The sequence below is a fragment of the Parasteatoda tepidariorum genome, chromosome 8, assembly GCF_982258835.1.
Source record: "Parasteatoda tepidariorum strain Cologne lab strain chromosome 8, Ptep-v5.0, whole genome shotgun sequence".
NCBI lineage: Eukaryota > Metazoa > Arthropoda > Arachnida > Araneae > Theridiidae > Parasteatoda > Parasteatoda tepidariorum.
Window position 1 is genome coordinate 46,272,833 of NC_141762.1, and position 24,658 is coordinate 46,297,490.

The 24,658-nt window shown below is 28.5% G+C and overlaps 1 long non-coding RNA gene across 1 annotated transcript; it reads right to left on the minus strand.

The window, feature by feature from the left end:
* Positions 1 to 16,561: 16,561 nt before the first annotated feature.
* LOC147806119 (uncharacterized) lies at positions 16,562 to 24,537 on the minus strand. Its single transcript, XR_015428725.1, has 3 exons — positions 24,243 to 24,537; positions 20,438 to 20,482; positions 16,562 to 16,731 (listed from the first exon to the last, which is right to left on the minus strand). It is a non-coding gene; the product is annotated as an uncharacterized LOC147806119 (long non-coding RNA).
* Positions 24,538 to 24,658: the final 121 nt, after the last annotated feature.

The following is a 24,658-nucleotide window of genomic DNA, read 5'->3' on the forward strand; positions in this document are numbered from 1 at the left end:
CTCCTTAAAGCAAATTTTACTTTTTACGAACTTTTTAAGTGAATAGAGAGATTTTTAAACACGATTATAAAATTTGTTTCTCCAAAGATAATTCTAAGTAAAAAATCGTATTTAGTATTTTTTATATTTTTTTTTCTTAATACTGATCGGAAAAATTTTTAATTGTTAGACATACACATTTTTGCATAATTTTAAAGAATATAATTTTACATGGAAAATACAAAATTTAAGCAAAATCGGTCGAATAGTTGCTGAGAAATCGAATTTTAAATATCTGACTTTCTTGAAATTCATTTTCTCAGGAACCATTCAACCAATTTTTTCTCAAATTTTGCATTTTGATGTACAAAATTACATTCCTTAAAATAATGCAAGCAATTGTATACCTTATAATTCAAAATTTGCCGACCATTATTAAATAATATACTAAAAAATTTTGAAGTTAATTTTTGCATGACATTCCATGTAAAAAGTTATTTTTTGCATGGAATTAGCTTTTGTTAAGCGATTTTTATAATTGTGTGCAAAAGTTTTTCAATTCGCTTAAAAAGCTCTTGAGATATAGCGAAATACGCTATAAGTAAAATGAACATTAAGGGGTCCAAACTTTGGAACGCTCTCCAGAGCAAACTATAAGGACCATAGTACCCAAGTTGCGACTACCCTCTTTAATTTAGGGGACAGAAATCCAAATCCGTCAAAAGAGAGATATGTTTATTCAGTGAAAGCATGTTTTTTTGTCTGATTTCGTAACTTAAAGTATAATTTGCTCTTATAAAATATTATATTTCAGATCATCCTCTCGAGCCATTAGGATGAGTCCTAGAACGTATAGATCCAATCATTAAATAAAAAGTTATTGAGGGTATTCTGTTTTTTTATTTCGTGCACTGTATTAAAAAAATTTCTGCCGTTAAAAACACATTTTAATTAGTATAATTTTTAAAAAAATTGCAAAAACATGGTAATTTTTTCAGTGTAGACATTTAAAAAATTACTCTAACCAGTTGGAGACCAGGTATCATAGCCTCCCAAAAATTAGATACCTGGTGGTCTGTAAGGGTAAAATGGATGAAATATGAATGATCACTGATCTATAGTACCTTATCCCTTTACTCACCAGTAATGATTTTAGAATAGAACAGAGTAGTACAGCAATTATTTATTTTCGATAGTAGAATTGAGTACTGTTAATCAGCTAACCAATAATGCTTTATTTTTATTCGAGCGAAACCAAGCTCAACAACTAGTTCATTTTCAAATTAAATCACCCCAAAATCATTACTTAATTCTTGATATTAAGAAAAATTGACTTACTTACATCATTAAGTTATTTTGTCTTCTTTTTAAATTATATCTTTAAAAAACTTATTACATGTAAAGAATTACCAATATTTTTTTTAAGAAAATAACAATAGAAATACAAAGGGATTCTGCAAAACAAAAAATTGATAATGCGATTTAATTTAAAAATATTTTAATGATAAGATAAAATATCAATTCAAATACTTCAAAAATTAATAATCTTTAGCTCTTCAAATTAGTTCCTTTTTAAAAAACTAATGTATCATAAAATTATTATAAATTCTTTAATATCATTCACTTCAAGCTCAATAATTGATGCATATTCCACGTAAAACTCGACCTATTTAATTATTATCTCCCGACACTTTTATGTTCTTAATTACATTTTAACAAAACAAATGAATTGAAAAAATAAAAAGGTGTATCTTTGAAGTGAAGTGAAGAGAAGAACGCTCGTTGACGTCACGCGTCCGGGAGTTATTTAATAAGCAAGCGTCGGTTTCGAGACTTAATTGCACTCATCATTAGAAGGTACAGCTGCGGCCACCAATAATTACTCGGCGCTTGCTGTATAATCACTCGCTATCTAATAGTTAATTAAATACGTAATTGTTAGATTCGGGAGATGGCTGATTTCGTGCTCAGACGCGTCTGAAAATCCCTATCACAAATCTCACTTTTGAATTAAATGGATTTTTTTTCTAAAATTTCAAAGACGTATTACAAGTCAACAACAATGTTTTAAATGAATGCATTCTTTAAATTTAAAACTTATTGGTACAACTTCTGCATTTTTATCCTTTAATTCTGAATCTTCTTGTTAGCGATAATTGAAGTATGTTGTGATCGGTTCTAAACATTCCCCACTGCTTAAAATACTTTAAATCGAAACACTTAAAAGTTAATTAGCGCTCTTTCTAATTAAGCTCGACCTATCACGCATCAAATTAAACAGAATTTTGGGAAAGTAAAGTAAAATGTCTTACAATTATGCATTTAAATTTATAAATCAGTTAAGAATGACGAGTGAGTTGAAAAATATTTTCCTTGTCACAAAATCCACCGTTATGTTTTAAGTGCAGAAAATATTTTTCTTGTGAGATAAAACTCAAATGAGTGCGCATCACTTAACGAATGTTTATTAATTCATTGAAAAATCTTTGAAAACATTTAAATTCAATTGGAAATTACTTATACTTCATTTCCTCTTATTACCTAGGTGGTTAAAGGGAGTTTTAAAGTGTAGAGACAAACTGCCCCTACGACTATATTAATATATATATATATATACATATACATATATATATATATATATATATATATATATATATATATATATATATATATATATATATATATATATATATATATATATATATATATATATTTATATATATATATATATATATATATATATATATATATATATATATATATATATATATATATATATATATATATATATATATATATATATATATATATATATATATATATATATATATATATATATATATATATCCCAAGCTTTAAAATTTATCATTCTAAACATTAAATATCATACAGCATAACACTTCATTATGAGGACTGCATTCAGTCGGAAGAAGAATGATGTTACTTCGGATTAAACTCTCTTCAAATACAATTTTGTGCAACCAAATAATCAGTAATAAAATTCAATAACAATCATATTTGTTCTAATTGAATTTTAAGGTTCCACCATGTTTTACAATATACAGTTTACAAGTAACGAAGTCCCGCAGTGGACTGATCGCTAATACACGGTTCCCAGCAGATCACCGAAGTCAAGCATCACTGGCTACGGTCAATGTGCGGGTGGGTGACCACTTGGATCAGTCTGCGTAGAGACCGAGGGTGTGCGGTATTGGTCCTCGTTAAACTGTCCGTAAAGTGTTCAACTTCGCGCGCATGTCATCAGGCTACCGAAGCGGGGGTGCCATCCTTTCCGCAGAGGATCAAAATTGTGATGGCATGTCTTCGGATCATCCTCCGGGATGTTTCCCAGACCGTCGCCAATAGCCCATTGTGCAGCTCTAGTGCGGCGTAAAGTAACAACAACAACAACTACAAGTAACGAAACCATGTCTACAAATTTGAGTTTAACACACATAAAGAAGAAGCGTGTTTTCTTAATTATTTAATTAATTTTTTTTTAATTTTTTAAATAAAGATGAATTATAAAATGACGGTGTATTTGAAAAATCTTACATAGGTCACTAAGATCTTCAACTCAAACATCAGAGAAGTTGGAGCGTCTTCGTGAAACTTATGCTGTATTTACATGTAAAACAATATGTAATCTCTACCACAATGTGAAATGCGTAATTAGGTGTAATAATTACAAGATTGCACTTTTCGTACAAAAAACACTTTTAACTCTTAAAGTATTTATTACATTGACTTATATATAGTCTCATTATTTCCAGTAGCAAAACATTCATAGGAGACTCACTTATTCAGATAGCTATACCCAAAGCGTAAATAGGTTATAGTGCGAATTTGTACTTTTCATACAAAAAGCCTTTATAGCTTATAAACTGTTAGTACAATCGTCTCGGGATTGTTCTAATTCAATTCAATGCAATTCGCTTCACTTGCCTATCTATTTCAACTATCCCCCTCAAAACCACTCATTTTCCTCGAAAAAGGGGGAAACATACAAAGGAGAGTAAGTTTTCATATAAAATTTAGAATGCAGTAACTAAGCTTCCCATAAAAAAATCTTAGGTATTAATCTTTACGAAGAAAAGTTTCATTTTACAAAAAACTTGAGTCGAAAGAAACGGTGTGTCGAATCTCTTATTACTCAAAAACAATTTGCACTAGAAGCTTGAAATTTGGGCATCGGCTACAAACAGTAATTTTAGACCTCGTTTTTAAAAATCATTTAAAATTTTTAATTAGTCTTTTCGGGAGCGATATTTATAAAGTAAATATTCTGCTTTAATTTAACATTAGCGACTGATGCAAATTAAACTGTAGATGATACTTTCTAGTGGATTATTGCAAATGTTTCATTATTTGTTTTACTAGATCAGTGGTCGGCAAAGTGCGGCTCCAGAGCCGCATGTGGCTCTTTGGCTCCTTAAGCGTGGCTCTGGCACAAATATCCACGGAAGGGGCAGTAATATTTTCATTTTAAAAAAAACTTGATAAGAAAAATTTTATATTGTTGTAAAAATAAGTAACGGACATCGAGTTTAATTTTATTAGTTTTTGTAAACATAAACACAAATCATGTACAAGCTACTGGCTGAAATTTTTCGTATGTTTTCGGTGTACTCCGGTGTGATACAAAAATACCACAAGCGTGCGCGCACATACTTTTTCTGAAGTTAGAGTAGTGGGGGAACAAATTGGCATCACAGACAAGCAGTTGCAGTGTGAACAGTTTTGTCTTATCTACCGTGTCTGCCGTTGTCCTGTCTTATTAAAAAGTTTTTGATTTTGAAAGGGAAACATTGTTTCACCTGCTGAAGCATCGCCAAGAAAATAATTCCTCTATTGATAAACACCATTTTAAAACAATAATTTTAAATATGAGGGAAGCATTTCTCAGTAAGTTTCAGGAATTTAAAAACAGCAGAGTAACTTTAACATTTGGCAAAAATCCTCTTAATGCAGCGATAACAGAGTTGAAATTTTCTCCTTTTGAAATTGACATTAGTAGCTCTAAAATACAATTGCTGGATTTAAAAAACAAGGAGATATGGCGCTCTAAATTCGAACGTCTTTGTGTTGAATTGGAAATATTGGAGAAGAAAAAATTTTATCTTAGTTCACAACACAAGTGGTCTGCTTTGAATGACCTGGAGAAGGAAGACATGATCATTTTCAACTCTTGGAATAGTATTCCTGACTCTTACGATCAGGTGAAAAAGCTCGCGTTTGCTGTTCTTTCCCTTTTTGATTCTACATAGGTATGTATGCGAACAATCTTTTTCAAGCATGAACATTATCAAGAGTAAACTGAGAAGTTGTCTTATTGATGAGAACTTGGAATCATATTAAAACAATAACAATTAAAAACAACATTTAGTAACTAAAATTAAAAACAACATGCAAACCTGACTTATTCAAACTTTCCAAGGAGATGCAAGCACATTGTTCGCATTAATAAATGTTTATTAAGTATGAAATTTAGTTTTATTTAATGTAATGAAAGTTTACTAAACAGGGAAATTTGGCTCCCAATTTTTTTTAAAAATTGTTGTAATGTTCATATTTGGCTCTTTGTCTAATAAGTTTGCCGACCACTGTACTAGATCAATTATCACCGCGCATGGTATGTGGATTGGTGTTACGTCACCAAATTTGTATTCCTAAAGTTATCGTAAAACAAGTGTTTATTTTTTTCATAGTTGCATCTTTAAAAAGTGTCTCCGTGGTAATAAATAATTTAAAGTAAATGGCAGGATAGAAAGGAGATATGGATAATTAAAGTAAAGCATGCATTGAAAAAATCATTGAGTAAAATTTAGAGAAACCGCAAAAAAATCACCATTTGTTATTGATGCCAATGCTGATCAATTGATTTTGATAATTAGTGCTACCGTTATTATGGTAATTAGTATATTTTTAATGGATACCAAGCATACTAATGTGGGTACTGCGCAATAATTTTTTTACCGTTCCCCGAAAGGGATAAATACAGGAAAATATTGCTCGACTGTGGCAAATTTTGACTTTATGAGTTGTTTCGAGGAACATCATCATGTTGTATAATATTTATTACAGTCAATCTTTAATTTTAACGGATGAATTTAAAAAACAAAATTGTTTTATTACATTTAATAACGTAATAAATTTTAAAAAAAATTAAATATTTTAACTTTATTATTCTTGTCAATATACTTCATACTTTATTATTCAGTATACTTCATTATTTTTGTCGAAATATTGTAATTTTAACGTAGTACAATATTTCGCAATGTTAATCAGAGAAGTGGAGTAGATAGTTGATATGCTCTAATCCATGGATACATGTTAGTGACGTCACAATGTGTAAATTGTAGTATTTGTTGATTATGAATCCAATCAGGTTCGACAGACTCGCAAACGTCACTTACAGGTACCCAATTAAATCTGATTTAAGTCACATTGATAGGCATAATCACTTCACTTATCGAGTTGCAAGCACGCGATTCAGACTCTAGACTTTCCTAAGATATCGACTCCGATTCAAGTCTATATTCGAGAGTTGAGCTAATCTCAGTTAATTTTCCAGACGTTCATTTTTGTATAAAATTTATCTTAATATATGTTGCCAGAATTTCTTATAAAAGGTTTTAAAAAAAATGAAATGAACAGATGAAAAGTTAGCGTTATAACAACAATAATAAGATCAAAGCATAATAAAATACAAGTAATAATAATAACATTTTCACCTGCTTTCTTAAATTTTTTTATAAGAAATCGACGTGATTTATTTTAAGATAACTAATATAAAATGAAAATAATACCGTAAAAATTAGCTGGGACTAAATCATCTCGATTCTTGTAAGTTACATTCAATATTCTATTTCTTACTTTTTCGCTCGAAATCGTACAAAAGTTTATATTTTAAATTAGTACTTTTAAAATTATTTTTAAATTTATTTAATGCTTTAATAAATTTGTTTTTCAACCAATAACGTTAATCAAACTACAATAACTGTATTTTGAATCTCCCGAAATGAACTTCTTAGGATGATTGCTTTTAAACTTCGATAATTCTCTCAGACCGGAATTATCAGAGTCGGAAAGGGGGTTGTTTGGAAGTGCTTCTTCCTTTCCCCCTTCCACATAAATCGCTCCCGCCTACTTTCCGAATACTTCCTTTGGTGTAGATCAACTGCACTCTAAAGGTTTTCGCATCAGCGATAACGAAGGATCAGTTTGTGTGGGTGGGAGTTTTGGGGGCTTTCCGGGGCTTCCATCATCATTGAAGGCATCTTGACGGGTCCATTATTGGACGAAGAGATGGATTCCACGCATCCGATAAGTCGTGGTTCTAAATAATGTACGACTGTGTGAAGGAACACTATTATTGGATTAATCACAGCAAACGGAATTATTCGAATTTCAGCAGTGCACTTGATTTGGTAGATGTGGCTTTTAACTAAATCGCTTGCAACTAAATCATTGCATGAATCATGATAAGTCGCGTTAAATATTGATTTATATTGTGTGATTGTGTTTTCTGTACCTACGGAGCCTGCTGTTTAACCATTCAACCATGAAGGCTTTAAATAAAATCTCTTTCTTATTTATTTATGCACGATTCGAAGTTGTACTGACTTAACTTACTTTTTCAAAAGGTACGACTTCAGAGGATATTCTAACTTTTTAGAACTTATTTTTATTTTATTTTTTTTCCCTCGCATCCATTATTTCCATTTTTTGGAAATCTTGATAATTCTATTTTCCTTTTAAGAGTTAGTGAAAACTATCGCTTTTACCTAATGAGGTTCGCATCATCCTTCTTTCTTTGCACTGAAGGCATTTTTTTTCTAGAATGTTAATCATATGGAACCAAAGCAATGAAAAATTAACCAACCATCAAATCATAATCCAATGCAATCCCTTCTGTTTCGTTCATTTTGGTACTTGGCAACAGCTATAAAGAGGCATACCAGTTGACCGTCAGTAATGTGAAAATATGCATTAAGATATATCTGATGCTTCTAACAGTCACATCAACAGCTAGTTATACGACATGCGATATGCAAACAGTCAAATCATACTTGAAAAATGGCGAAAAATCTTATTAGAAAATTTACATAAGATAACCCTCGAAAAATTTGGCACATAGCAAATCTAATTTTCCATGTCTTCTTCAAAAACAAACCTTTATATGTTTTCTAACCAATTCTTAAACACTTTTATACGAAACCACGTACGATTAATACTTTTATCTAGAAGTTTCAAAACTGAGAACTATGAATCAAAATTAAAAAAAAAAAAGTATTGCCAATCTAGCATATGATAGTTACCCTAGCAAAGTTTATTTTGATTAATTTTTAATATTTAAAGCGCGTTTGAATGTTACGAAATAATAATGGAAATAAACACAATACTTAGCATATAAAATGAAATTAAACATTTGTTAACTGTAGTTAATAACATGAAACTGACCTAATATGACCTAATTATATACAATAATTGATGCACTATTGGACCCTGTGAAATAGTTATGACACTAGCCGGCTAATATCACAATGGACATTTAAGTGCATTTCAAATCAATAGGGAATGTTAGTGTGATGAGAAAATTTTTAAGCAAGCTAGTTAAAATGTCTTAACAGAGGGGAAAAAAGTTTGTTAAATTACCAGGAAAAAACCTTTAAATTGTCCTAAACTCCTGAAGATTGAGGGGCTCTTCTGACGCGATTTAGCCAGGGGGTGGAATAAAATGTCACCAAACAACCCTTCGTAGCGAATTTCGTGGTCTTTTTGGACCTTAATAGAAAAATTACTGTGACCTTAAGGGGAAAAAATGAGTCTCCTGCCTTGATGTATCAAATAGTCACGGATTAGTTAACAAAGTAAATTTCGAGTAAATGTCCATATTCTATTCAACTTACTTATATCATTTTTAAATAAATTAATTCATCCAACTTACCACAGTAATTACTTCAATACTTTTTTAAAAAGAATTTATCTGTACGTGTATATTAGCCATAACAACAAATAATTGTAAACAAACATTAAAATTTAAAATTTCCTCTTGAATGTTAAAAAAAATGTGATAATTGAAATTTGAAATGAATTGGAATTTGACATTTTGAAATTTAAAAAAAAATAAAATTAAAAAATAGCTTTTTAATGAAATAATTTCTTGAAAAACAATTCTCCACAATAATCGTAGCATTTTTAGTTTAATTATGTCCTTTTTAAACTAAAAATATTTTTATTATTATTATGTTTCATACCAATTTTTTAAACAATTAATAATTCATCTTCTAATTATCAATTAACGTAAGCGAATTAAATTTGCTATAAAAAACGTCAAGATTTGTGACACCAAATACATGACGAAATTCTGCACTATCGATACATAAATGTAAATTATCATTTATTCTTAACCGCCTTGTTTGAAAAATTCTCATTTTTAATAAAACAAAATGTATAACGATTTCTATTCTTCAAAGATTAAAACAACACCATTGAAAATCTTAAAATGCTTAGTACTATTTCATAAATCTAAAATCAATGATTTGTTTACATGAAGTCATGTATTTCATCAGAAACACTAAACAACTCTCTCATTTTATGAAACATAATCTGGTGGTTTACTTTCCAATCACAAATCAGTTACGAGTACTTTTCAAAGTACTTTCCCCAACAACAGATGTTAATTTTCAACCGGCATTCATATTTAATTACCTCTGCCAACAAAGTTGGAAATAGCATTTTGAATTAGTGTTGTAATTTATAAGCTTAGCGGTGGTGAGTCTAGAAGGTTAGATTACAATCTCGTTAAATTGTTCTAGCTTATAGAAAATACGACTTGTCGACTTGGGTACTCTTATTAAATCGATATTAATATTATTTTAAATTAAAAGAACTGAAAATAATTTAAGAATGCTTGACATTTTTTTTTATAAAGTATATTTATTTTTAAAATATTATAAAAGTTTCCCAATTTTTATGAAAGTTCACCTTTCATTCAATGATTTTAAAAGCGATTATTTTTTCTTACAAATGTCAATATTTTAGACAAAAGAAAAACGAATCAAGGGGAAAAATAATAACAATAAAAAGTCTATAAGCATATTTATTATATTATTTAAAATATTCCTCCGTATTTTTACGCAGCACAAATATGTAAGATAAAAATAAATTAGACAGGACAAGAAAATTTGAATTAGTATTGTATTCTCTAAGTTTAACAGTGGTGAGTCGAGGTAAGAATTAAGTACCGTAAATGCGAGAGTTTCCCAGTAGACAGCCAGATTGTTTCTACCAGATCCCGGTAAAAGAATTTCACTTCACGGTACCTGCACTGTAAAAATTTCCGGATCAGATTACAGTATTATACGGTATTATTAATTTTTTAACAGTAAAATATTCCACCGTAGTTTTTACAGATATTTATTTAATTATAGTGATTTGTGAAAATTATTACTGCAAAAAATACGATCGGATTTTTTTACTCTGCAACATATACCGTTATAAATGAATTTTACGGTAAAAAATACGATCACTTTCAGTGCCGGCACTTTTTACAGTAATTTGATCATGAAGTTCTCATAATGTTGTACTCGGACCCAACAAATTTTATCGTGTATCCAGTGACGAAAACATTTATGTTCGACATTATTATAATCAGATTAATAGTAAGCTCGAAAAAATTTCTAAAAACAATTATAGTTTCGAAAATGCATGCATTCCCACAGTTTCTCAATAATAAAACTGAAATAAATGTTTTTGACATAACAAATTTTCCACTGGAGCAGAATTTTAATTCCAGAAATAAATATAATAAAATGGACACTATTGGTACAGAAATATTTGATCTCTAAAAAAAGTATTCGTAGACGAGAAGGACATACGAATTCAGAAATATAATGCTGAAAACTATTTTAACTAAATAACATGATAGTTAAATAAATAGAACATTGCAAATAAGTAATTATCTTGATATTTTGGTGAAATTAATCGAAGTATAATGATTACAATTCTAAGATAATCGTCAAAATTACGAAATAGTTTATATGATTTATGTTACTCTCCTCCAAAATTTGTTTCGACATATGAATAAATGCAATAATATGTTTATTATTATTATTTTTTTTAATATTTCTATTTGTAGGCTTAACATTTTAGAGTATATTTCAGACAGCAATTACAAACAGAATATAAATGTTTTCTTACAAATGTCCCTTTAATTATTCGAAACCTATTAATAATTTAAACAACATACAAAATAAATTTTCTAGTAAATAAAATTAAATGTGAAACCGAAACAATTGTTCCAACAAAACTTAATAAATAAACGTTTGAAGGTAGTTTTTATTTATTATTTTCCTTTAAATAGCTTTTTTCTACCTAACTCGTCAAAAAACTCAGTTAAAAATATTTTATGAATTTTTCCGCATGAGTTGATTAACGTTCATATTGAAAGAAAAAATGCATGAATAAAATTGGTCATTGGTAAATTTATGTATTTTCTAGCAGCTTTCTAGAGTGTTTCTTACTCGTTAGCTCAATAAATTCAATTCAAACCTGCCTGATAAAAGTTCTTTTAACGTCAGGCTGACAATTGGAGGGTTTTATGTTTTTTCTCTCCTTATAACGCAAATAAGCATTTTTTATTTGCATTTTGATTATAGATTGATCTATAAGCTACTTTATCTCTTAGGGTTTTGTAATTTCTAGGGTAGTAGCATTAAGGACATCAAAACCTGGGCTGCGATAGCCTGCTTGGTAGTCATTGGGACAATGTCCGAAAGGTCAGGAGTTCGATCCCGTTGATCAAGGACTCCCCATGTAGTAAATTGGTACTGGTGCAAGTTAAATATGTCGGCTCACAAAGTCCTCCATGTTCAATCAACAAATCAATACCTCTGGAGGTACTGAATGGGAGACAGATAGATATTTGCTTCGGGTCAAAATTACTGTTTCTAGATGAATAAATGTACGTATGAATGGGTCCGCCCTGAAAACGGACTGTGACGTGTGTGTGGCAGAAGTCACATTCTTAGTCTTCAAAACGAGAAACGCACGTTAGTGCCTTAAATTCGCTTGGTTTGACCAAGCAAGTGCTGCTGGTTAACAAGTAGCATAAGAAACAACAACGAAAACACCAAAACCACTGTATCACTAATTTATTCAACATTTGTAAAAAAATTAAAATTATTAATACGGATCAAAAATTGTGTGAGAGTGTACTAAAATAGATATCATTCCACGTAAATGGTGTTTATAGTTATCAGATTATTAAAGAACTAAACTCTGATAGTTAAGACATTTTTTTTACTCAATATACTGCCCTTTTATTAAAATATTTTTAAACAGCGTTTAACAGATGCTATATTAATATCATAATTGAATAATTTTTCATTTTAATTACTTGCATATTTGCAATTAGTTAGTGTTTGCACTTCTTCGCAAAGTTTTACGCAAATAATTTTTATTTTCAATATGAATTTATGAGTTTTGGAAGAAAAAAAATACACAAATAGCGATTGTAATAACGTTTTGAAGGCTAAGAAAATATGCATTCCCTAATTAAATACTTATATCGTATCTCTACTTATCAGTGACTGTTTCCGAAATATTTGTTATCGTGCAAAATAGTTCCCAAAAGTTGTTTGAATTCTTTTAAATTGTTAGAATTAGTTCACTTCCTCAAATTATTTCCATCATATCTGTATTTCTAAATTGTTTCCGCAGTTCTTCAAATTTAGTTTTTTCGAAAATTACACTGGGGAATAGTTTTTATAAAACTGTTATAACAATTTAATTGTTAAACAGTTTTTGTTCAAATTAGTTATGATTTAAAAAAAAAATACTGCTCTGAAAAAACAATTCGAAAGTGGCGGAATTTCCCGAAAGCTTCCAAATTTCGGTACCTTGTTGATTCAAAACATTCAAAATATAAAATATCACTTATAAGGAGCTAATCTAAAGTACAGAAAACTGCAGTTACCTGATTTCAACCTTTTGTTCAAGCAAATAAATGCATAGATTCAATCTGATGTAAAATTGCAAAACAAAATTTCCTAATAAAAAAATTTAAAAATTTTAAAAATTACAAATAAAGGAAGTAGCTGCAATCTGGGAAATATAATCCCAATAGTTCGGACAAAAAAAACCCCCAAAGTTTGAACCCCCTAATGGCATTCTTACTTTTAGTGTATTTTGCTATATTTCGAAACAATTTCAAGCGAATGGAAAAATTTTTGCACACATTTATGAAATTTGCTCATCCAAAGATAATTCCATGCGAAAACTCATATTAAGTGAATATTTATTTTTTCTTTCCTTAAAATTATTTTTTTATTAAAAAGATCGAAAAAAAAATTGAATGGTAAGATATTTAAAATTCGATTTCTCAAGAACTAGTTAACCGATTTTGAGCAAATTTTGTATTTTGCCATGCAAAATTATGTTCTTTAAAATGACGTAAAAATTCTAGACCTTACAATTCACCTTTTTTTGACGATTTTTAAATAAAATAATAAATATTTACTCAAAGTAATTTTTGCATGGAATTATCTTAGGATAAACGAGTTTTAATATTGTGCACAAAAACTTTTCAATTCGCTTGAAAAATTCTTGAGATATAGTGAAATAAGCAGAAAGTAAAATTAATACAGGTCCACATTTTGGAGTGCTCCGTTGACCAAACTATTGGGACCATATTTTCCAAACTGCGGTAACTCTTTATACGTAGGGGGTCAGAAATTCAAATCCGTCAACAAAAAAGTTATGTTTATTCAGAGAAAGTATGCTTTTGTGTCTGAATTCGTAGCCTAAATTATCGTCAGCACTTATTAATTTGCATATTTGACGTTCCCTCCTCGAGCCAATAAGATTGAGTCTCTTAAATTGTGAAGATACAATCATAGATCAAAAGTTATTCAAGGTAATCAGTCTTTTTTCTTTCTCTTTTTTTTAGTGCCGATGACCGAAGATCCTTAGTTTGTTTAAATTAGTCCTTTTTTTTAAGAAAAAAACTTTGAGAGCAAAATCCAAACTTAATTTTTATTTATATAAGACAATTTGTATTTATTCACGTACAAAGTAAAAAGGAAGTAAAAATTGCACCTTAAAAATTCGAAATTAATTGTTTTTTTAATTAATATTTTTTTTTGAACTTTTTCTTTATTCCACATAAATTGGAATGGAATTTCTTTATAAAAATAAAATAATTACATAAATTAATATTGTGACATTTTATTACAAAATAATCTGAGAATTAATCTCACAGTGTTCACTAAATTTCGAGTTATCACAGTGTTTGTTTTATTTTACGAAACTACTCGGTGTTCACGTAGCAAATAATAATGAAGAATTAAATTACTCATCTCATGTTAAATTGAACTATACTCATTCCCTTCATTTTAGTAACATGGATCTATACAGCTGATTTTGGAAAGTTGATAAAAAATTTGGAAACGATAGAATCATTTTGAACTAATATCCTGTGTATAATCCTAAATTACTTCGATAATTAAAAAATTTGTTAAAGTCTAGACTGTATATGTGAAATTAATTATCTGCATATATTGTTTCATTCTAAACTATTTATAGAGTTATAAAAATATTGTAAGTCTAGACTGTATGTCTAAAATAAATTTTTACCCTTGATTAATAGAGCTAATGGAAATTATTCATTTGCAAAGCGTTGCAATTATAGTTATATTTTTTGAAAGACTTACAGCATTGTTTTGTTAGATTTATGTTGTATAAATAATCAGGATTAACAACAACTATTAGTTATTATTTACTAAGCAATTTCAGTATTTTGTGTTAATTTAAACAAATATTTCCTTTTCAAAATATTTTTAAAAATATTTCTAATATTTGGAGGCCTGAGAAATCTATTTTATTCTTCAAGCTGCTAATTTAAATAGTATTTGAATTCAAATGCTTACGACCCTGATTTTATGTATTTGACTCCATGTTAATGAAAAAAAAATGATTTATTTCTCTCTCTTTTGTATTACTTGCGAGGTTATAGAGTATAATGGGATTTTTTTAAAACTTATTTGTCAGAATTGAAATATTTGTTAAAGTTACCGTGACTAAAACAGACATACAGCACTTGCAGCTCATATAACTCTACAAAGGTCGTTTGTGTTCTCCAGAAAAAAAAGGGCGTTGTTAGATTTGTTTCAATATCTTCCCATCGATTCGATTATGTCAATTCTGTGCATCTCACTTCTATATAATTTTTTTTTGCAGTTATAGGAAATCTAACTAATTCTATATAATTTAGGGTAGATATTTAAAATCCACCTGTACATTTTACTAAACTTTTAATAATAAATATAATATATTAACCGATTATATCACATCTTACTTTAATAGTATTTAATAAGCTGTATTTTTTTTAATATTAGAATCTCACAAAAACTCAAATTTTTTTTCAGTGTAGCGAATTCATTTATGTACAACTTCACAAATTCAAAACAAAATGTGAATAAATTGAATTGCTTTTTACAATGACTTTAGAGCAGCATAGCTGAATATGGTACCTGTGCCATAAATTCAATCTGACTTTCATTTCATATCCTGCCCAGCAAAAACAAATCTGTAGGTCCAGCTCCACAAAACTGCTGTTTGCCACCAGCTAAAGCGACGGGTCTGTGCCGGCAAAAGTCACTTTCAACTGTACTAAAGTGAATGGCTGGCCTTCTGTCGAGCCAACAATACCGGCCTATCGATGGCCGGTAGTACCTAACCCAGCAGTTACTGTCTAAAACGCGCTGGGTGAGTGATTGCCCGACATTTTCCAGTAGAGGGTAATCAATGAATCAATAATTGAGGGCCAGCAATTTATATACACCCAGCAGCATCCCTTTAGTTTATAGAGGTTTACGAGAGGTCATTGACCTAGTTACAGGAGTAATTAAAACCCACAAACCTAATTTTTATTTTATTCAATTAGCTAAATAAATATCTAGCTATCTAATACATTTCTGAATAAATTATTAATATATGAACTAAGAAAATATTTCTAGGTTAATTTTTTCATTTAAATTGTTTTAAGCAAAGAATATTTTTTACACAGTTCAACCCCTTAGTCCTAAAGATTTGCTGTGCACAATCTATGCTTCCACTTATCAATACATTTTTAAACTAGGTAAACATATGTAATAATCTTTTCTTTACAGTGATATTCTACTTAAAAGCAGAATAATAAAACTGCTGTCCAGAATTATGAAAATTCTGTATCTCACAAGTAATTTTTCAAGTTTTAACTTGAAGTCAATATATATGTCTATAATAGCTTGTAGTCAGTATATATATGTTTTAAAATAAAAGCTGTGTTCTTAAGGAATCTAGTGATACTATTGTACCCTATACAAAAATAAATACAACCTACAGCCGATAATATTAAGAGGCTGTCCAGAGATGATCATTTAGTGCGATACTGATCATGAATTCATGTTTTACTGATTATATTTAGTCTTGCAGCAAATTTAACAAAAAATAGGTGTATTGGACAAAAATGTACTAATGTAGATAGTCATGTAATGAATTGAATGTACCCTGAAATTAGTTAAATGAATAATCAACATTGTCTCTTGCAAACATTTTATTATACAAAGACATATAAATACAAAGACATAATCTTAATCAATACAAATATTACACAAATTTCAATTTAATTTTAAAAACAATAAAAACAACAGAGAAATCATATCTTTGTCTACATAGAATCACTTGGAATAGCACAGAAGAGTTCTCCTGAAAGAGAGGATAATAAAATAAAAATTATGCAAATCGTATATTTTAAAAACATAAGTATTTTTGTGAAAATGAGCTTTTAAAACTAAAATTTCTATCGAAAAGTTTTTGCTTTTATCATTTCATTGATAAATTTTGACTCATCAAATTAGTCTTCAAATTAGTAACACCATGCAAAACATACACCTGTCTTATAATTTAGAAAGATTTTGAACATAAAATTCCTTTCTGAATGAAATTATTGAATATTGACCCACAAACCCATTAAGATTGACAACTAGTACATGAAAATCTAACTGTTAAATGAAAAGTTATTCAGGGTGTTTAATTTTGTGCTCACCTTTTCTCAGAAAATATTTAATTTTAAAAAACATGCAGTTTTTTCTTCATTAATTTTATGGTGCTCAATTTTATTGCATTTAATATTTAAAACAATTATGATATTCTAATGTAAATTATTGTTTCAAGGAAAGGTATAGAAGAAAAATTACTTTTAAATATATATTACTTACATGCACGAATGTATCAATAGTATTTCTTTTTCGCTTTACTTTTATGATTAAATTTTTAATTGTATACCCTTGACAAAAAAAATTTCACAATTTACAACATTTTTCATATTAAAATAGGCATCAAAACAATAATATGTATTGAATTGAAACCAGAATTGAAACCATATGAAAAAAGGTTGCTCAAAATTTGCTAGTTAAAAAGGCAGATAATTTTACAATTCTGTAATAACTTTATAAATCAATAAATTCTTAAATTACTTTAATGGTGATGCTTTGTGAAATTAATGTTTTCCTCATATAAAAAACACAAGAACTAGATAAGAATAACGACAGATTTGACCAATGTCACGATTTCCGTAATGTCTTTATATAACTGGTATAGATGTAAGACAAAAAATGAAAAGTTTACATAAATATTAATAACATTGTTTACATCTCTGATGAAATTTCTTTTCTTCAAATTTTTTTATTAATTTAGTTCCTTCTTTTAACAAAAAATATTTGTTAAATACTCCATTACTATGCCTAGGAATAAAAAAGGGAAAGGTGCTTCCTAAAAAAAAAAGGGTACACCGAGTTTTTAAAGGGCTTTTAATTAACACCGTAAATAGTTAACAAAATGTGTACTATTATGTAACAGCTGAATTCGATTCTTAACAACTGTAAAATTACCATCCTATACCTACTATTTTACATGTATATTTCAAAAAGTAGTTCTCACCCATTATCAAAATGAGAAAAATTTGTAGCTTACAAAGAAAAAAAACATGCTAATAGAAAATCATTGTGCAATAGAAAAAAATATTGTTAAACTTGAAGGCTTTTTCCATAATTTAAACTATTAACTAATAAACGATTAATTAAAAATAAATATTGAAAGGTACATATTTTTAAAAAAAATATTCATTTCAAATTTTTTTAAAAAATCTTTTAATAAACTTATTGATACTAAAAAAATCTTTTAAAAATTTAACCAGTTGAGAATTAACAAAGTAAATATTTGTAATGGTATCTGAATCAAACTTATTAACACGAATAATTTTAAAAGTGTGTAATCATCATTTACACATTAAATTTTTTAAAAGGAATATTATCAGACAGTGTCGTCAAAGGGCAGTGAGGACGGTTGGCCCTTCTCGAGGAGGTACACTGCATTTTTATTTGATACAGAAAAATTAGTTGTCATTTTCTGTAGATTAGAATAGCAGGAGTTGCACATTAACCACTTTCAACATATACTTTTCGAATTCTAGCAAATAAACTCTGTAATAGGATACACACATTATGGGCCACAAATAAAAAGAAACAAAACTTATTTAAATCTAATGAATAATTCAGAGAAAAATTAGACTGAAAACATTTAAACCTGTTTGATTGCCCAAGGACAGGAGCGTTACAATGGGCGTTTCCTTATTATAGACTTTTTTCCCTTTTTTTTTTTAAATTGCAGGCATTGGGGGGTTGTCCCATTGGCCACAGGAATGCCAGAACTACTACTTTCTTCTCGTTACCCAGTGGGCACCTGTGGTGAAGCAGGGTCGCCCACGTCACACAACCACAACCCGTTTATAGGGCGGAAAGTTAAAAAAGAATCTTTAAAAACTTCAACATTTCAATATGCAATTAAACTGGTTCTGATGTTTTTCATCTCGTTTAACTCATAAAATCGTAAGATTTCTATAATCTTTTTGCTTCTGTCGCACTTAAATGTTAGTTTAGAGATTCCTAATGTGTTTACATTTTAAACTTCTGTTTCAAGAAAACTTTTTTGTTTTTAAAAAGGTAGGTGTATATATTTTTGCCAAATAAAAATATTTTGTACTATTGAAGAATAGATAAATAAGTGAAATGTAGGTGTTATTAACATTATTTCTTAGTTACCATAAATTAAATTTACTTACACATTTTATTAAGAATTTTTTAACTTTTACGGGGCATTTTATTTGCTTGGACTAAAAAATTGTTCTTATCGCAAAAATTTTTTCTACCAAATAATGTCTTAGAAGGCATTCAATATTGTACAGGTTAGTTTCAAGATGCTTCAAATCAGTACTTTGTCGTTACTTTTTTTTCTTCTCTTTAACCTACACGTTTTTAAGCTATGTTAACAAGGTAGGTTTTTAAATATGATTGTGTTTTCACAATCAAAATCTTACTGTACTTAATAAAATTTTTAAAAAAATATTTTATATACATCAATAAAATTTATAAATATAACACTTTTTTTCATTGAATAGGGAAGTGAACGATTAAAATGAAAATTAATAACCATTATTAAAATATAAAACTACATACAGTGACCAATCACTTCTGCGCCACCTCTTTTATGTGCCTTTTGCATATATACAAAGGTTTTCAAAGGCCCTTGATCATTATATAGGAAAATAATAATAATTATAATTCTTTATGCATCATTCAGAAAATAAATATTTCAATTCAGCACACAATTTTTTTTAAAAAGTCTAAAATTTTGATTTTATTTTTTGTTTAAATAGAAAAAAATAATCCCATTTTTTAGAAAAAGTTTTCAGTTTAAAGCAAATAAACAATCTTCGTTACAGATAAAAGGAAATAAGTTACTGGATCTAGTAATACAGTTCATTTTTCTTCCCTATGGGATTTTTTTCACCTTTATTGTTTCTAGGAAGACATTTTTTTTTATATGAATTTGAATAAGGTGTCTTATCTATCACACCACCCACATTGAAACCACCATATATACCACCCATATGCTTTCAAAATTTATCTAGCAGTGTCTTTCCCACCACCAATTAAAACGTTAGTTTTTGGTCAAGGAATGTAAAGCTATAGCGATTACTATTACTCAGTTTACGCGAAAACAGAGATGACAAAAACATTACTCAAAATCATTAAAAACAATTAGAAGGTTTAGCCGCTATTCACGACTATTTGTAGTTTTATTCAGCTATTGAAACTTTTCTATCTAGCTTTTCTTATTTGTATGAACTTACTGTTTTTAAAATCTTATGGACTTTTTCTCTTGGTCCCAAAGACTGAAGCATAATGAGAATTCACTGTATTTTATAAATGAATTCGCTTAATACATTAAAATGTCCCTAATCCTTCTTTAAAATCATAATTCAAATAATAATAATTAAAATAATACTTCTCAAAATAATAAATTATTTATGCACATCAAAGATTCTGCAGATGATAAAAGTAATAAAACTTACAGAAATTCATGGTGGACTGGCACAGGTTTACCAACATTTGAAGAGCTAAAAGGGAAAAAAAAGGGTCTTATTTTTATGTAAATATTAACTTGAGATATACAGTAAAAAAATTTTTCAGTAAACTTTTAGCAGAAATTTAAAAAACATTATACAACGGACACCCAGAAAGATTAAGTAAAAATTAGAATAATATTTTTTAGAAATTTGAATGAGAAAAATAACTTGCAGGCTACGAAATTTTATTAACAGAATCGTCATCAATAAAACAACAAAATTTTCTAAGTTCGCCTCTAGGATCACAAAATATAAGGCCAGCGTTTAAAATCTTCCAAAGAGTTAATTGAAATTTATTTTTTTATTTCCACTTAAAGATTCTCCACAAAAAATTATTGTAAATTTAGCTTTCGCTGAATCTGAAGCTTTTCTTATGTGCATGAACTTACTGTTTTTAAAATCTTATACACTTTTTCTCTTGGTCCCAAAAACTGATGCATAAGGGAGAATTCACTGCACTTTATAAATAAATTTGCTTTATACATTAAAATGTCCCTAATTCTTCTTTAAAATCATAATTCAAGTAATAATAATTAAAATACTACTTCTCAAAGTACCTAATATTAAATTAATTATGTACATCCAAGATTCTGCATATGATAAAAGGTAAAAAACTTACTGAAATCATGGTGGACTGGCACAGGTTGAAAAGCTAAAAGGAAAAAAAAGGTCATATTTTTATGTAAATATTACCTTGTATACAGTAAAAATATTTTACGGTAAACTCTTAGCAGAAATTTAAAAAGTATTACCCAATGGACACCCAGAAAGATTAAATAAAAATTAAAATATTTTTTAGAAATTAGAATGAGAAAAATAACTTGTAGGCCAGGAAATTTAGAATGAGAAAAATAACTTTTCGACCAGGAAATTTTATTAACAGAATTGTCAACAATAAAAAAAAAAACACAAAATATAAGATTAGCATTGAAAATCTTCCTAAGAGTTAATTGAAAATTATTTTTTTATTCCCACTAATAGATTCTCGGCAAAAAATTATTGTAAATTTAGCTTTTGCTGAATCTGAAGCTTTTCTTATTTGCATGAACTTACTGTTTTTTAAATCTTATACGCTTTTTCTCTTGGTCCCAAAGACTGGTGCATAAGTGAGAATTCACTGTACTTTATAAATGAATTCGCTTAATACATTAAAATGTCCTTAATCCTTCTTTAAAATCATAATTCAAATAATAATAATTAAAATATTACTTCTCAAAATAATATTAAATTATTTATGCACATCAAAGATTCTGCAGATGATGAAAAAAAAAAAATAAGTTAATTGATAAATCATTTTAATTATTAATAAATTTAAAAATTTGTATCAGGGGAATTGGTTGGTAATAGTTGCTTTTCTCAATTTAATTTATGTAAATTAGAACAGTTTCACATAAAAGTCATTTTTGAAATTTAATTTATTTTGAAAAAAACTTTTCAAATTGATTATAATCAAATTTTTGTCGTTTCCATATGGTTCGCTCCCTAGTACAATAATTTAAAATATGTGCGTTTAAACCCTCACTTTGCTGTGGTCAGACTGACAGGCAAACAACAACTATTTTGCTCAAGCCAAAACAGATTATGAAAATAAAATAAGAAAATTATCAATAAAAAAAAGCGGCTAGATTTTTTCGTTAAGCCGTGTTTCAAACTACTCGTAAATTTACGTTTAAATTAGTGTTCAATGGAATCTAATATTAAAGCATATTGTGTCTAATAAACTATTATTAATAATTATATTAGTCTAGCACTTCCATACAAAGCTCAATATAAGGATTTGATATTTAGTTTAAGAAAAAAAAAATTCCTTTAAGTGAGAAGATGTAAGTTGTCAATGGAATAAGAGTTGAATTTGGAGCACTTCAGCTACTTGGAAAGTGAAGTTGATGAGAACAGAGGCGCAGTACTTCACCCAGTTGGAAAATAGTAGAAATTTCAATTGCAAGTTACCATTGTTACAAACATGAAAGCGAGATAATTCAATAAATAATAAATACATTAAGTAATAAAACTTACAGAAATTCATGGAGGACTGGCACAGGTTTTCTAACATTTAAAGAGGTAAAAGAAAAAAAAAGGTCTTACTTTCATGTGAATATTAACTTGAGATATACAGTAAAAAAAATTTCGCTTAACTTTCAGCAAAAATTTAAAAAGCATTACACAACGGGCACTCAAAACGTTTGAATGAAAATTAGAATAATATTTTTCAGAAATTAGAATGAGAAAAATAACTTGTAGGTCAGGAAATTTTCTTAACAGAATTGTCAACAATAAAACAACAAAATTTTCTAAGTTCGGCTCTAGGATCACAAAATATAAGGTTAGCATTGAAAATCTTTCAAGGAGTTAATTGAAAAACTTTTATTTCCACTGAAAGATTCTCTGCAAAAAATTATTATAAATTTAGCTTTCAGTGATTTGGAAGCAGTTATAACTTGTTTTCTCAATAGAATACAAGTTAAATTTGAAGCACCTCGGCTACTTCGAAAGTGGTCAAACATCCTTTTAAGAAGTTGTACTTGTAAATAAAATGGTATTATATTCTGTCTATAGCGGTCAGGAAATGATTGTAATTTAAATTGTCAACAAGTACAGAGCTCCTGTAGATTTTAGTACTCTAACTAGTCGAAAAGTAGAAATTTTGATCGCATGTTACCAATACGAGTGCGAGTTCATTAAATTAATAATAAACACAGCAAGAAATAAGAAAACCTATAGAAATTCATGGAGAGCGCTAACAGGTTTTCTAACATTTTTAAAACTAATAGAAAAAGAGTTGTTTGTTATTTTTATTGAGTATGAATTTTGTTTTCATATTGTATTGAACTTTTATATATTTTTGTAATCCCTATAAAAATCGGGCATTATTTTATATGAATATTAACTTGAAATTCACAATAAAAACATTATTCACTTAACTCTTAACAAAAATTATGAAGTAACTTAACATTGATTTCAAAATATAAAAGAATTTTGTAATATTTTTTTTTTGTATAAGTGGGGTTAGCCAATATACAATTAAGTATGAGCAACTGCGTGCTAAAAAACTTTCCATAATCTATATTTTTTTTAGGTTGTTTAAGAATTCACAGCAGATTCTTCGCAATTATTTATATTAACATGTACAAATAAATTTTTCATCTTAATTTAAACTATTTAGTATAAGTTATTAAACCTTTACCTATTTTTACACTTAAATTTAGCTCAAAAATTTCATTAAAATGAAATACATATAACAGAAACAATTTTTAATATTACTAACAGCAATTAGTTAACTAAAATCTAAATATTATTTAACATAAAGAAATAAGTTTTAATGAAAATTCTTGATTATTAAACAAACCTATTTTCATAATATACTTAGATAAACCTGATTTATATCATATGCTACAACATATTATGAATTGCACTTAAAGAGTCATCATACAACAGAATTTATATTTGTTTTTGGCGTGCTCGATTGTCGCTAAAAATTTGGCGGCGATCTTGGTGTTGATAAAACATTTGTCTGTACATTTTCATTGAATTGAATTTAATATTTTTTATTATTCTATCTTAGAAAGGTGTTAATTATGATGTATTAATTGAATAAAGATGATTGCCAATCTAAAACATAGCGCCAAAACAGCACTTCAAACGCGGTTCTTTGTAAACCGAAATCTGCACGTCGTAAACATATTTGAACAATAGTAAATCAAAAATGATTAAAATAATAACTTCAATGTAATAGAAAAAAATAAAACCTTACCTTTTTTGAAAATTATAAGAATCCAACGTGCTTCTTTTTCTAAACAATAAATTCACAGTTACAGTTACTCGTTCGACCGCTTCACTGGCGGCAGCAGACAACTTTAACTTGGTGGCCCATTGGGTAGATACAGACTGACGGGATGCGGCTGTTTGTAATGTACAGGCCCAACACTTCCTACAATGTTGGCAAAAGTTCATAGGGTGGCCCAGCAATCAACCCAGCTGACAGTAATTTGCACCTTCACTTTTCAATCAGTACCGTCAGTAATTTCGAAGATGGCCAGAACTTATGTTTTTGCTGGGTGCACAATCACATTTGCATTATATCAGTGCACTTGAACCAATTCAATGACAAAAATGCACTGTAAAAAATCCTGATCAAATTACTGTATTATGTACCGGCACTTTGGGTGT